The 12,162-nt window shown below is 38.4% G+C and overlaps 1 protein-coding gene and 1 non-coding gene across 7 annotated transcripts in view; one reads left to right on the top strand and one right to left on the bottom strand.

The window, feature by feature from the left end:
* SAP130 (Sin3A associated protein 130) overlaps positions 1 to 12,162 on the top strand; it is an 83,386-nt gene that overhangs the window by 51,573 nt on the left and 19,651 nt on the right. The window lies entirely within an intron of this gene.
* Positions 5,897 to 6,050, bottom strand: LOC129504064 (small nucleolar RNA SNORA62/SNORA6 family). Its single transcript, XR_008663298.1, has one exon. It is a non-coding gene; the product is annotated as a small nucleolar RNA SNORA62/SNORA6 family (small nucleolar RNA).

Below are 12,162 nucleotides of genomic sequence, written 5' to 3'. Positions count from 1 at the left end.
TTCTCCATCCACCTTGCCAATGCCACTAGCCAGAATCATATTGATTGGTAACATTTTTGTTAAGTATCTTTCCACATCTTTATTTATGTACACATGTAAATAGATTGAGTCTTAAAAACAGGATTTTGCTGATTAGTTCTATATCTTGCAGTTCTTACTTTTATCAGTAATAGCTTACAGTGGTGATGTATTTATCATAAAATTTCATTCAAGAAAAAATTATGATTGCTTTGTGTGTGCCAGGTACCATTTTAGAATCTGGGAATGTAGAAGAATGACTAAGACAAAGTGTCCGTTCTCCTTTAGCTTACTTTCTAGTGGGTGTGGAGAAATAAATATGTGAAGAAAAAGAAGGCAGTGTAAAGGAAATGTAAAGCAATGGGAGGAAGAAGTGATGCTTTCTGGACAGATGGTTTCTGGAAAGCCTTCTCTGAGCAGAGATTTAAGAGCATGAAGGAACAGCCACATGCTCTCTGATGTCCAGCTACGTCAGGCCAAGGAAAGAGCAGGAGCCAAGAATTTGATGTAGGAAGACATGCAGTTGTTACTTTGCATATTAGTGCAGAAAAGTAAAAATAACCATGCAATGAGAAGCTATAAAACTTATCTTAATTTTAGGCAGTGGGGGTTGTGCTTATTCTGTGCCTTTAAAAACATGAAAATACTCAAAACTCTCATCATTGTCAGTTACCGTGAATAGTAAAACATTTATTTGGTACACTGTAACTTAAACATGAGAAACACTTGAGAATTAAAATGTTTTCTCTTTTGGGGCACCTGGGTAGCTCAGTGGTTGAGTCTCTCTGCCTTTGGCTTGGGGCATGATCCCAGTCCTGCATCAGGCTCCCCACAGATCCTGCTTCTCCCTCTGCCTATGTCTCTGCCTCTCTCTCTGTCTCTCATGAATAAATACATTAAAATCTTAAAAAATAATAAAATAATATGTTTTATTTCTGGGGGATCCCTGGGTGGCTCAGTGGTTTAGTGCCTGCCTTCAGCCCAGGGCATGATCCTGGAATCCCAGGATCGAGTCCCACATTGGGCTCCCTGCATGGAGCCTGCTTCTCCCTCTGCCTGTGTCTCTTGTGAATAAATAAATAAAATCTTTAAAAAATATTTTATTTCTTTCTAAAAAGTAATCAAGAGTAGTTGGAACATTGCTTGCTGTCTTCACATTGTATAACTCAATGAAGAGCACAACAATCCTTCCATGTGTTGGTGAATTGTCATGCTTTTTTCTAAAATTGGATATGCTTCTGACATTTTATCCTTTGTCTTTTCAATGGTGGCGAATTATTTCCAAGAGATAATTTCCTTTAATGTGAAACTTTTTGCCAGCATCACTTCAAGGGACATCTTCATCCCATTCATCAAAACCCTCTGCCCTAACTAATGCATGGAATCCAGATGCACATTGCACAGCAGCATCTTTTAACTGTGCTAGTGGCTTCACCAGATAGCTTAACATTAATAAATCAAATTGAAGTTAATTTATTAACTTTTGGAATAAATCAGCCTTTATTGGCCAGAAAAGGTTTTGTTGTTGCTTTTCATTGTCCCTATAAGTGATCATTTTCTCTTCTTTCTAAGATTATTTTCTTTTTCTTTTTCTTTAAAGATTTTTATTTATTTATTCATGAGAGACACAGAGAGAGAGAGAGGTGCAGACATAGGCAGAGAGGGAAGTAGGCTCCATGTAGGGAACCCAACATGGGACTTGATCCCAAGACCAGGATCACACCCTGGGCCAAAGGCAGATGCTCAACCGCTGAGCCACCCAGGCATCCCAAGTAGCCATTTTCTTTCAGTGTGGCAGCTAACTTTAACACTTCGGCCTGAATGACTCAGATTGATTGATTGATTAATCAATCAATAATCCAGAATAGAAGTAAATACTGCATTTCACCATAGTGGCTTTCTGTTCCTGGTGTAATTTCTTTCTTTCTTTTTCTTTCTTTCTTTCTTTTCTTTCTTTCTTTTCTTTCTTTTTTTCTTTTTCTCTTTCTTTCTTTCTTTCTTTCTTCCTTTCTTTCTTTCTTTCTAAGATTTTATTTAATCATGAAACAGAGAGAGAGAGAAAGAGAGGCAGAGATACAGACAGAGGGAGAAGCAGGCTCCATGAAGGGAACCCAACTGAGGACTTGATCCCGGGTCTCCAGGATCAGGCCCTGGGCTGAAGGCAGCGCTAAACCGCAGAGCCACCCGGGCTACCCTCCTGGTGTAATTTCAACTGAAAGATGATATGAGATGACTTTACCTTTTTTTTTTTTTAATATTCATTGGATTCTCTCTACATGGTCCATACCATATCTTCATACAGCCCTAGGGCTTATCCTCTCTTCTCTTTGTTGCAAGTTTCAGACCTTTTAATCACATCCAATTTTACTTTCAGAATTACTGTTTTTTCCTGGGTTTTCATTTTTGTTGGCTTATTTTCACTCTCTATCATCCAGTATTATAACCTGGATTTATCTCTAGGGAACAAGAGACAGCACAGCTCCACACTTTACCATCTGCATAAACTGACTAACAGGTATGCAGTGACCAGTCACAAATATACTTCAAAGGAAGTGGTGTGATTGGTCATAGATTGTGATGCATATCTGTTAGTTACATAGTTATTTGTGGACTGAGGAGCTAGCTGCAAAGTTTGCATAAAGTTGCATCAAGTTTATGTAACTACTCACAGTTAATATACAGTGGTAACTGATATTTGGACAGCTGGGGGACTGGTATAATGTAGTTACACATGTATGCATACACTTCACACATATCAGTATTATACAAAGTCAAGAATGCCTGTATGTTAAGAACACACAAAGAACATCAAGAGAAACCAACATAGAGCAAGGGGAGAGTTGCACAACTTGGTTCAGAGATATAACTGAGGGCCAGATGATGTAGGGCTTTATGGGCCATTCAGAATCCTTTGGATTTTATTCTGAGTGAGACTGAGCCATCAGAGGTGAAGCCATAGAAGTGACATGATTTGACCTTTAAAAGGATTGCTCTGGCTTCATGCTGGGAATAAACTGCAAGAAAGCAAAAGTGGAAGCAGGGATACCAAGTGAGAGATGATGGAACCTTAGACTATCATAGCAGCTTGGACCAGAATGGAGGTAGTAAAAGTCTTAAAAAGAGTTCAGGGGACACCTGGGTGGCTCAGGCGGTTAAGCATCTGCCTTTGGCTCAGGTCATGAGCTCAGGGTCCTGGGATAGAGCCCCGCATCGGGTTCCCTGCTCAGCAAGGAGTCTGCTTCTCCCTCTAATTCTGTGTGCACAGAACTCTCTCTTTCACAAATAAATAAATATTTTTTAAAAAAAAGTTCAGATTCTGGATATGTATTGAAAGTACAGTTGACAGAATTTTCTGATAGAAGGGGAGGAAGGCAATGAGTGGCTAAGAGGTTTTGCATAAGCAACTACAGATAGGAAGTAAGGAAGCCTATGGAAATAACAAGGGAAAAAAATCTAAGAGTTTAGTTTTAAATATTTTCCTTTTGAGATCTTCATGTGGCTAGACACAGCCAAGTGGAGATGTCAAGTGTATAGCTGAATAAAAAATTCTGAAGTAGATCCATTTCAAGAATTGAAGATGGAGATCTATGGTGATGATTAAGTTCTGGGAATTATAAGCAGATATATGTTTTTTAGCATCATGAGAGTGGAGGAAAAGGACACCTGGGTGGCTCAGTGGTTGAACATCTGCCTTTGGCTCAGGGCATGATCCTGGGTCTGGGGATCGAGTCCCGCATCAGACTCCACACAAGGAGCCTGCTTCTCTCTCTGCCTATGTCTCTGCCTCTCTCTCTGTCTCTCTGTCTCTCTCTCTCTCTCTCTCTCTCTCTCTCTCTCTCATAAATAAATAAATAAATAAATAAATAAATAAATAAATAAATAAAATCTTAAAAAAAAGCGCAGAGGAAAGTCTATTGATAGTATAAGTTGTGAATAGAGGTGGCATAAAGATCATACGTTAGGACATGTCATCTTAGGAGATTGGGAAAATGAAAAACTTAGAAAAGGAGACTCTTCCTATACTGTGTGATATTCTCAGACGTGTTGATGCTATAATTAGTCCTCCATTAATGAATGCTTAAGTTATTTCCATTTATTACTGTAATAAGTAATGAAATAAATATTTTTGTTTATCATTGAACCCCTTTGAAAACATTTTGGGATATATTTCTGGAAGTAGCGTTACTGGGCTAAATTACATGTAGAGTTTAAATGTGATTTCCAATCACAGTACCTGTTTATATCGTCATGAATGTGTTCTCATTTCCCCCACATTGTTCCCAAATTTAGATACTAAATTTTACAAATTTAATACATTACCTTTCATTATTTAAAGAGTTGTTTTTTTGTTTTTGTTTTTGTTTTTTTTAAGTAGCTAGCACTGGAGTTACTTTTAAAGTCATAGGGGAAAAAAAAATTCCTCCAGGTGAAGAGCACTCTGTGAAGTACAAAAGTATATTCCTTGAAAGCAGCAATAAATGCAGTAACTTGGGTGAGGAGGGGCTATATGCAGAGTCTTTCTTGGACTGAGTATAGTTCCAGGGTAGATTGTTGAGGTAGGGCCCTGCGCAGGGAGGCATCCACCTGGCCTTACTTGGAATTGGCAGTCTGTTTCTGTGGCACCTAAAGAGAGCATTTGGACTGTGAAAAATAACTAGCTGAAATCAGAGCAGTCCCCCCACCCTCCCACGCCCAAGTGAAAGGAATCTCATGTAAATTGCTGTTTTTAGGAATAGCCCAACTCATTCACTGATGAGTAATAAAAGAATATTCATGTGCAGATAACTAAAATTAAAAAGTAGGAGAAGGGCAACAAAATATACTCATTTGTTCAGTAAGAACACTTACCAGAAAAGCAGGACAGATGAAGCTTATTTTTAAAAATCTGACTATGAATTTAAATTACTTAAGTCAGTACCACCTTAGTAGAGGAAAACACACAAAAAGAAAATGCAGACTCCTAAGACTAAATGACAGAACATAAAACGGATGACATGTGAAGGAACAGAACTCAGTAAAGATCCAGAAGAAACCACAGAATGAAGGTCAAATTCAAATAGAAAACAGTATAGACATAGAAGATAGAAATGGAAAAAGTGAGCAAAATTTTAAAAAGGAAGCAAAGATAAAACAAAAACCATATAGAACAAATAAGATCAAACATACATGTCAGCATCTCAGAAACAAATAGGCTATTTAAAATTGAGGACACATTAATATTATATTATTTTTAAGTGGCACACAATTTGATGTACAATTACTGGCAGCTTAGATTCAATGAAATACTGAAGTCGAGTGGTGTGGGGAGATGGGGGAATTAAAGGAGGGAGGGAAAGTTCTCAGTACATTTTTTAAAACGTGAATGTATTACCAATTCAAAAAAATTAAGGAAAATTTAAATATTAGAAAATAGATGTAGAAAATAAATCCAAAAACTGTTAAATTTAAAAATTGAATTTCAAAAGAAGGCACATAGTACTATAAGGCTATTACTTATGTATGCTTAGTTTTTTTTTTTTTCTGTCAGTCACTAATGCATCCTCAGACTCTCCACCAAACCTGGAGAAATCCTCCAAATACAGGCAGATCTGTCAGTTCCATTTTTTTTCAATTATATCCCTCCCTCCTTTAAGCCTTGCCTCTGCTTCCTCCAGTCTGCACTGGTTGCTCTCTGGACTTGGTGCCTAGCTATTCTCCCTGGTGTTTTCTTTGTCCATCATGCTCTGAGTCCCCTTCAACTCATCCCTGGCAACCTACATTTCTTTTCCTTGGTTTACTCTCTGATTTGTTAGAGCATCTCTTTTGTGGCAGAGGAGTACTTAAGACATCAGGGGGTTTTTTGCACATCAGAAAATGGCTTTATTCTGCCTCAATCTTTACTTGTAGCAAGAATTACCATCAAACTCCACTCATTGAGCCAGAGACCTTTGTGGTGTTAGCAAAGGACTTAACCCTCACGTAGCACACTACCTACGCTTTTGAGTTCGTCGACCAGCCAGCAGCCTCAACCCCAAGCTCTGACAGTGTGCAGTGCACTCACTCTTAAGTCTACTTTATCTGTGTTGTTGAGATGGGGTAAATTATATTGACCTGTCCTCAACCCCACTGATTCTATCTGCATTCTACTATTGACAATATCCAGTGAGTTTATTTGGTCAGTTATTGTATTTTTCAGTTCTATAATTTACATTTGATTTGTTTTACAACTTTGATTTCTTTGCTGAGATTTTTTTCCCCTTTATTTCAAGTGAATCTGTCATTGCTTGTTGAAACATTTTTCTGGTATCTGTCCTTATATAATACCTTCATCATTCATCTCCTACTCAAGTTGTGATTTTCCTGACTCTTGATTAAATGAGTGTTTTTCCATTTGTATCTGAACATTTATGGTCCTATAAGACCCGGAAATTTATTTATAGCTTAATGCTTTATCAGTTCTCCTCTCAGATCACCCCAGCTGAGGAAGAGAAAGACATTGCCACCTTACTGCCAGGTAGGAGATTGAAGTCCAGATTCCCTACTTGGCCTCTTTTGATACCACTTCAGTGGTGAGATGATACAGAGAGGATTGGGGTACTCATTATAGCCTGACAAGTGTGGAAATCTGGGATCTCCACAGGATTCGCAAGAGAGAATGGAGATGAGACCACAGTTGTTTCTGTGGTATTTTACTGGGGTAGAGCAGTTACTGTCTGAAAGTTTCCCATCTTGCTGAGCTGCTCCTGTCTTGGTTCTTTGAGCAGACTTTTAAGACTTTTGTCTGTGCTCTTTGACATTTCCATATTGTGGCTCTCCAGGACCCAGTCTGGAACACATGAGGCAAAAAACCCAAAGAAATGACTGCTGTGTCATTCCTTTAGTTCTGAGGTTCCTAGCCAGTCTGTCTTTATCTTTCAACATGTGTTTTGTTTGTTTTATGTGTAATACAATTTTTAGCTATACTTAGCAGGAAGAACAGGAAAAAATAGGTCTATGCCATCTTTCCATAAACAAAATTCCTACGTGCATTCTTAAATAATATAATGGCTAGGAGAAGCTTAAATTGAAAATCTCTTTTCCAGGGCACCTGGGTGGCTCAGTCCATTAAGCATCCGACTCTTGATTTCTGCTCAGATCAGGATCTCAGGGTCATGAGATTGAGCCCCACATCAGTCTCAGCACAGAGTCTGCCTCAGATTCTCTCTCACTCTCCCTCCCTCTGCCCCTCTTCCTTTTGTGCACGTGCACTTGCTCTCTCAATTAATTAATTTTTAAAAATCTCTTTTTTCTTTGTAGGTGATATCTTCAACTTTATCTTATAACATTCTCTTTTGAAGGGACGCCTGGGTGGCTCAGTGGTTGAGCATCTGCCTTTGGCTCAGGGCATGATCCCGGGATTCGGGATTGAGTTCTGCATCAGGCTCCCTGTGGGAGCCTGCTTTTCCCTCTGCCTGTGTCTCTGCTTCTCTCTCTCTCTCTCTCTCTCTCTCTCTCTCTCTCTCTCTCTCTCTCGTCTTTTAATAAAATCTTTTTTAAAAATTCTCTTTTGAAGTTCTTAATATGAAAATCTGTAAATGTAGAGCAAAATAGAGAAAACAGTGTTATTCAACTAGATTTATTCTTAATGGGCAACCCAGGTGGCTCAGCGGTTTAGCGCTGCCTTCAGCCCAGGGCCTGATCCTGGAGACCCGGAATCAAGTCCCACGTCAGGCTTCCTGCATGGAGCCTGCTTCTCCCTCTGCCCCCCCCCCCTCTCTCTCTCTCTCTCTCATGAGTAAATTTTTTTTTAATTCTTAATATTTTGCTAAATATTACCTTTTTGGTGTAATTAAGTTAGAGAGTTTTACTTTCTTGTGCATTTTGACAATTATGTATCTAGGTGTGGGTTCTTTCAGTTTTTCCTACTTGAGTTGGTTCAACATTTAGATAGATGGAAGGTTATCATCAAATTGAGGGGATTTTTGGTCACTCTCTTCAGACATTCTTTCTGCCCCTTTTTTTCCTTAGTTTCTGGGACTCCCATTATGTGTATGTTGGTACACTTACTGCTGTCCCAAAGATCTCTGAGTTCTATTTATTTTTCTGCCTGTGTACCTACCCCATCTTTTTTTTTTTTTTTTAGTTTCTAGTTTCTCAGACTGGATAATCTCAGTTGACCTATACTTGAGCTTACTGATTCTTTCTAATGGCTGCTAAAATATGCTTTTTTTTTTTTAACTACCATATTTTTTTTTTAAATCTCTGTACCCACGCTGCCTGCAGCCCAGGGCGTGATCCTGGAGTCCCGGGATCGAGTCCCACGTCGGGCTCTCTGCATGGAGCCTGCTTCTCCCTCTGCCTGTGTCTCTGCCTCTCTCTCTCTCTCTGCATCTCTATGAATAAATAAATAAAATCTTTAAAAAAAATAAATAAAATAAAATAAAATAAAATAAATCTCTGTACCCAGCATGGAGCTCACACTTAACACTCGAAGATCAAGAGTTGCATGCTTTACTGACTTAGGCAGCCAGGCACCCCTGAAATATACTTATGAGCCCTGTTAGGCTTTTTTTTCCTTTCAGCTCTTCTACTGTTCAACTGCAGAATTTCTTTTTGGTCTAACATCTCTGTATCCTCAGTGACAGTTTTATTGCTTGCTTTTTTCCCCTATGTTTGAATAATACATTATTTCTTTACATACCTAGGAATTATTGTTGAAAACTGGACATTTTAAACAATATAATGTGGCAACTCTGGAAATTAGATTCCCACTCCTCAGGGTTTCTTGTTGCTGCTTGTTGTAGTTGTGGTTATTTGTTTAGGGAGTTTTACTTCAATAATTCTTTAAAATTGATACCTTTGTCTAGCATGACCACTGAATTCTTTACTGTGTTAGCTTTGTGGTCAGCTAATGATTGAATAGATTTCCTTGAATGTCTGGAACCAGTAAGTCTCCCCTCTTTGCCAGAGGCCTCTGTGTGTGTCTTGGGATTGGCCCATCAACCCTGAGGCAGGCAGTTTTACATCTCTGTCTTCCTCTCTTCTTCCTGCTTGCACAGAGCCTCACACTCAGTCACAGTGAGAACTTGAGTCCTTCTCAGTTCTTTCTTCAGCATAAGCACAATCTAGGGTATGCACACAGTCCTACACGTATATGTTGTTTCCTAAATTATCAGAAATACGTTGGAGCTTCTCAAAGCCCTTGTGGACATTTCATTCTCCAACTTTTCTTTTAAAGCTTTTTGGATAGTTGGGCAGCCTGGATGGCTCAGTGGGGCAGCCTGGGTAGCTTATTGTTTGCCCTGCCTGTTACCATCCTGTCGTCATTTGGGAAACTGATCAATTATGTCTAATTTTTACCAGCAAACTGTAAGGAAAAAGCTGTTTACACTGAACAGACAAGGTCAAATAAGACAGTCTTGTAAATGGGAACAACCAGAAAGGTTATATAGTTATAGTTATCTGGTAAAGAGGGTTTGAAGGGACTCTAACCACTCTGGTACCTGCCAGGTTGCTAGTTTTCACTGTGAGCATTAACTGTTGGTTTGCAAGCATACCATGATAAGAGATAAAGGAACAGAAATAGGGCAAGAATTTATTGGTCTTACTAAGGTTCAGCTGATTTTCTTGAATAATTTTGCTTAATTGTTAATTTTCAGAGTTCTGAAAACATTGTTTTTGGTATTTTTTATCAGTTTTTTGTTTTTATGAAAGAATTTTCAGAGATGTTTACTCCCACACTTTTGCTGTTGTTCCTGGATGCTTTATCTTTTAATTCTTTTTAATCCCCGAATAATCCTTACCTGTGCCCTAACCCCATTATTTTGAAATAATGTAAGATTTGTAGAAGTTATAAAAATAATACAGAAAGTTCCTGTGTACACTTTACCCAGCTCCCTCCAGTGATTACATCTTATATAAGCCTTGTACTTTTTCAAAATGAAAAAATTGGCTGGGCACTTGGGTGTTTCAGTTGGTTAAGTGTGTGCCTTGGGCTCAGGTCATGATACCAGAGTCCTGGGATAGAGTCCTGCATGGGCTCCCTGCTCAGCCAGGAGTCTGCTTCTCCCTCTCCCTCTCCCCTCACCCTGCTTATGTGTTTATGCACACACTCTCTCTCAGAAATAAAAAGAGGGGCACCTGGGTGGCTCAGTTGGTTGGTTGGGCGTCTGCCTTCAGCTCAGGTCATAATCCCCAGGGTACTGGGATCGAGCCCCGCCTAAGTTGGGCTGGCTGCTCAGCAGGGAGTTAGCTTCTTCCTCCGACCCTCCCCCTGTTCCTGTTCTTTCTCACTCTTGAGTACATAAGTACAATCTTAAAAAAAAAATGGCATTAGTACAATGCTGTTGACTAACTATAAATGTTAATAAAATGTCACCAGTTTTTTTCCATTGGTGTGTACTACTCTGAAATTCCACCCATGAATAGATTTATGTAACCATTATCATAATCAGAATGTGAATCGGTTTTGTTGCCAAAAGACATCCCCTTATTTGCAATCATACCTTCCCCCAAACCTAACAGCTTGCCACTTAGCTTTGTACCACTAGAATTATTTCATTTTGAGAGTTTTATGTAAATGGAATCTCATAAATCACAAATATATATGTGTGTGTATTTCTCATACAATAACCTGATGATGCTGGCTTATTTTCACCCAACATAGTACTTTTGAGATCCATCCAAATTATAGCGTGTATCAGTAGTTCATTTTAGAGCAAGTGATGTTACATCACATATATGTACCAGATTGTTTATCCATTTGTTTATTGAAGTTCATGGGGGGTTGTTTCTCGTTTGGGGTTATTACAAATAAAGCTGCTGTGAATAGTCATGTAAAATTTTGTTGATGGACATATATTTTCATTTCTCTGGGATAAAAATCCTGAGAGTGCAGTTGCTAAGTTACATGTATTTTTCATTTTATAAGAAACTTCCAAAATGTTCTTGCAGAAGTGGATGATTTTAAATTCCCACCTGCAGCATGTGAGATCCTTCTGTCCTAAAACCTTGTTAAACTCATTTATTAGTGCTAGGAGTTTTTTTGTTGTTGTTGATCGAGTTGCTCTACATCTTTTTCTGTGCTTGCCATTATAAAGGTCTTAAATTCTATTTTTACCATTCTCCTAGAGGTATGGTGGCATATCATCTAGACTTTAATTTGTACGTCTCTAACTACTAATGGTATTGAACATCTTTTCATATGCCTGTTTGCCTCCTGGATATTTCTTTAGTGAAGTGTCTGTTTATCATTCATATTTCCTGCCCATTTTCTGATGAGATTCTGTTTTCCTAGTATTGAGTTTACAGACTTCTTTATTAATTGTGAATATAATTCTTTTATCATAGATACATGTTTTGGTTTGTATGTTTGTCTTAACCATTTTTACATGTACATTTCTTTGGTGTTAAGCATATTCTCACTGTTGTACAACCATCTCCAGATCTTTTTGATCTTGCAGAACTGCAATTCAGTACCCATTATTCAACCACTCCCATTTTCCCCACCCCTACCCCCTGAGAGCCACTGTTCTTTCTTTTTCAATAAATTTGGCTACTGTGGGTACCTCACATAGTGGAATTAACATAATGTGTTTCACAAAAATTTTTTTCAATCTGGCTTGTCTTTCCAACCTCTTAAAGTGCTCTTTAGCAAAACAAAGTCTTTAATAAAACACAATTTATTGTTTTTTTTCTTTTAGATTATGCTTTTGGTATCATGTCTAAGATCCCTTTATATAATCTTAGAGTTTTTTTTTGTATTTTGTATAAAACTTTTATAGTTTTATATCTTACATTCAGATTTACGACCCACATTGAATTCATTTTTGTGTATGGTATAAAGTTTGGTTTGGTGTTGAATTTTTTGCCTATGGAAATACAATTGTTTTTGGCCTTGAACTTGAGCAGTACTGTTTTGTACAGCTTTTCCTATCCTGAATTTTCATTACTAGTACTATAAGTAGGTAAGCCTTTACACAGTGAGTTGGGTGGCTGCATTCAGCTCTGTTCATGATCTCTCAGGGTCCTGGGATCCATCCCCATGTGGGCCTCTCTGCTCAGTGAGGAGTCTCCTTCTCCCTCTGCCCCCTCCTCCACTCATCTCTTGCTTGCTCTCTCTAATAAATAAAATCTTTTTTAAAAAAACGTATTTGAGAGAGAGAGCACACATGTGGGCAGGTGTGA

This window comes from Nyctereutes procyonoides, unplaced genomic scaffold, assembly GCF_905146905.1.
Source record: "Nyctereutes procyonoides isolate TBG_1078 unplaced genomic scaffold, NYPRO_anot_genome, whole genome shotgun sequence".
Taxonomy (NCBI): domain Eukaryota; kingdom Metazoa; phylum Chordata; class Mammalia; order Carnivora; family Canidae; genus Nyctereutes; species Nyctereutes procyonoides.
The sequence above is the reverse complement of the archived record's forward strand: the minus strand, read 5'-3'. Positions and strand labels throughout refer to the sequence as shown.